Genomic DNA, 3,692 nt, shown 5'->3' with positions numbered 1-3,692 from the left:
GGGAGCATGGGAACCCTGAAAGGTCCTGGGGGTGGTGTGTCTTGGGGAGCCGTGCGGCCCCTGTGGTAGAGAGCGGGAGGGGTGGGGGTGGAGACCCTTTTCAACCCAGTCCCAGCCCCCACCCCACCCCACCTCTCCTGCCCCTGCTCCCTCGGGCCCAAGTCTGTGTCTGCTCCCCGCCCCACAGGATGGCACGGCCTCCCCCCCATGAACTTGGTGCTGTCGGAGCGTGGAGTATTTTTCCAACTCTCAGCCCCATTCCCACGGCCGAACTGAGAACGTGAACAAAGAGGCGAGCGTCCCCTTTGGCACCAATCGTAAGCCAGTGTTCACTGCAGCCTCACCTGGAGATGCAATTTGATAGAAGAATGAGGTTTGTTAATCTTTTGGATTCCTTTAAAAAACAAAATTACTTGCTGCTCAAACCGAAAGCGGGCGCCACTCGGTCCACAGCCGGGGGGCGGGGGGCGGGGGGCGGGGGGGGGGGTCTGCAGTTGTTAGATGAGTCACGTAAATCGGGGCGGTCTGGGAGGAGCGACCGATGCCTTTCGCTCTGGGAGTCCTTCAGCACAGCCTGGCAGCAGGGCTTCCCGACCTTCCATCCAGGCCGTTCTGACCACCTGCTGACGGACAGTCCGTTTGGTCCTCTTTGCATTTTGTTTGAAACAGAGCCCGGCGCCCTCGCTGGCGTGGCTCAGTGGATAGAGCGTTGGACTGCGGACTGAAGGGTCCCAGGTTCGGTCCCGGTCAGAGCACAGGCCCAGGTTGTGGGCTCGGTCCCCAGTGTGGGGCGTGCAGGAGGCAGCCGATCCATGATTCTCTCTCATCGTGGATGTTTCTCTCTCTCTCTCCCTCTCCCTTCCTCTCTGACATCAATACAAATATTTTTTAAAAAGAAGAAGAAAAGAAACAGAGCCGGGGAACGCCTGGTGGGCCGGCCTTGTCGCCAGCCATTGGTCACTCAGCCTCATGCCGCACAGGGGTGGCCTCTGCCCCTTGGTGCCCAGGGACCCCCTCCTGGGGGATGGGAACTGGTTGGGCCTGCAGGCAGGTGACAGGGATGCTTCCTGTGAGGTGGGAGGAAGTGAACACGAAGGGGCGGGGCCTGACACCCGCGTGACACTCACGTGTGGGCAGATTGGCTTCGGGAAAGAGCAGGACGCTGAGGACCTGGAAGCCGGGTCCCTCGGGAAAGTCACACGGCGCTCTCGACCCCCAGGCGAACCCCGGCCCGTCCGTAACCCCGTGTCTCCACGGAGCCGCCACGCAGTTCACCACCCGCAGCGAGCACTGCACGGGGATCAGAGCTCAGGCGACCGACTCCCAGGCCCACTCCCCCACCACGCTGTGCGCTGAACACAAGGGTCACCCGTGGGGACGTGCACAGGACCCATGTGGTCTCAGAACTTGCCTGGCGTGTGGGCGACCCCACTGCTGAGCTCACGGTGTGGGAAGACGGATGCACCCGCATCCACGGAGAAGGCCCACGTGCATTCTCCCCTTGCCGCACCCCCCCCACCTCCACCCCGAGAAATCCCTTCGGCTGCCCCAGAATCGTCGCTCTGCGGCCAGCAGGTGGCAGCACCGCCTCACCACTGTCCTGGGGACTTGGTTGCTGGCTGACTCACCCTCTGGGGAAAATTCCGTTGTGGAGACTGAGGTGAAGCGGAGACAAAGTTCAAGCCCTCCCCTCCTCTCCCCCCTCCCCTCCCAGGCAGCAGCCTCAGCACCTGGCTCACTGACTGCTTTTCCTGGAATTTCTCTTCCTTGCAGCCTGAGAGCAAGCATGTCAGACTCGCAGCCCACCGGCTGCATGCGGCCCACAACAAATATTTTTGGGGCCCAGCCACTGTAACGGTTGTAAGAAACGGTTTAATGAAAATCTAGTAACTTAATTTTTCCAATATCCTGTTATACGTAATCTATATCTCGTATATAAAAGCCTAAGCGACCGGTCGCTGTGATGCACGCTGACCACCAGGGGGCAGACACTCAATGCAGGAGCTGCCCCCCGTGGTCAGTGCGCTCCCAAAGCAGGAGCACCGCTCAGCTGACGGAGGGGCGCCAGGGTGAGTGGGAGCCGCAGCAGCGCTGGCCGGGCTGATTTCAGCCCAGTCCCCGGAGGCTGTGCCGGGGGACCCCACCGGTGCACGAGCTACAACGTTCGCTAATGACGGGTGGCTGTAATCGTGCTGCATTCATCTCCCTACGCACCTTACGCGCAGGGCGCACCATTTTCCACTAACACCAGCAGCGAATATCTTAGCAGCGATGGCCTTCGTCATTTCGTCCTTGGGCTGACTTTGTTTGGTGTGCGCAACAGGGAAATATTTTCGCTTTCGGAAAACAAGGAAAATAGGTTTATTTTGCATCAAATTTATTAATTTGTGCAGTTATTCAGTGTCTGGTAAGTGAATGTTCAAGAAAAAATATTAATTTTTATTAAAATGTTCTATTACGTTAACGATGACTCACTTATTTCAGCCCTTTGTATTCAGCAGGTCTCTATCAGAATAAACCTACGTTTCTATGAAAACTGAAGCTTTTGATGTTTGCGGCCACATCCACTTCACCCTTGTTTGGCCCGTGTGAGCCTTTGAGTTTGACATGCTTGCTGTAGAGATCTTAGCGTGTAGCTGTGGCCGCGGGCAGGTGAAGGCTGGACTCTATGGACAGACGGGCTTCCCGGCCCAGCGTTGCCTTGTCCTGGCTCCGTGGCCGGGAGTAACCCTCAGCCTCTGTTTGCTCATCCATGGATGGGAATCATAGAGCATCCACCACGGCTGTCACGAGGGTGAAGAACTCAGCGTAGACCCTGTGCTCGGCTCGGAGCCGCTCCCGGCAGGTACCTGACAGGTGCCGACTGCTGGACGGTGTGGCCAGCAGGCCCTGTCCCGGAACGCACCCCCCGTGGGCATCGCGGTGTGGGTCACGGGACGGGGCAGCGCCTGTTTCCTCTGCCAGGGCCGCCTGACACGCCTGCCCACCCACCGCGCAGCCGGCAGCTTCCCCTGGCGGCGCCACTCGCAGGCAGGACACTCCGGAGCTTGGCGCTCAGTGCAGCCGCGCGTGTCCTGCTGGCTCGGCTCTGCTTCCCATGATCTTGGACTCTGGGTCTCTGTTAGGGCACGTGTGTCACAACTCGGGCTGGAGACACACCTCGTTAGAGACACAATAGAGTGGGTGCGGCCCCCTCTCTGTGGTAACCCCCCGAGTGGGTGGGCCCCTCTATGTAGTAATCCCGCGGGGTGAGGCCCTTGGTTCCCTGCACCCCTGGCAGGTCAGGACACAGGGTGTATGACCTGATGCAGCAGGTCCATGGGCTGTGGAGCCTGAAGGACTGGGAAGGAAAGGCTAAGGCAGCCGTGGGCAAACTACGACCCGCGGGCCGGATCCCGCCGTTTGAAATGAATAAAACTAAAAAAAAAAGACCGTACCCTTTTATGTAATGATGTTTACTTTGAATTTATATTAGTTCACACAAACACTCCATCCATGCTTTTGTTCCGGCCCTCCGGTCCAGTTTAAGAACCCATTGTGGCCCTCGAGTCAAAAAGTTTGCCCACCCCTGGGCTAAGGGCTAAGCTGTGCCCATTCCCAGCACAGGTGAGCCCATCCCCCTGGCCTCTTTGCTGGGCTGGGCCTGGGGGTGGAGCCTGCGGGTAATTTCACGCTGTTTTCCAAGAGGCCAG

At 58.7% G+C, this 3,692-nt stretch overlaps 1 long non-coding RNA gene across 1 annotated transcript; it reads left to right on the top strand.

The window, feature by feature from the left end:
- On the top strand, positions 1-2,287 carry LOC106695948. Its single transcript, XR_001346911.2, has 3 exons — positions 1-22; positions 188-373; positions 897-2,287. It is a non-coding gene; the product is annotated as an uncharacterized LOC106695948 (long non-coding RNA).
- The last annotated feature ends 1,405 nt before the right edge of the window (positions 2,288-3,692 follow it).

Source organism: Myotis lucifugus, unplaced genomic scaffold (genome assembly GCF_000147115.1).
Source record: "Myotis lucifugus unplaced genomic scaffold, Myoluc2.0 scaffold_5261, whole genome shotgun sequence".
In the NCBI taxonomy this organism is placed as follows: domain Eukaryota; kingdom Metazoa; phylum Chordata; class Mammalia; order Chiroptera; family Vespertilionidae; genus Myotis; species Myotis lucifugus.
This window is presented reverse-complemented; position numbering and strand designations above follow the sequence as displayed.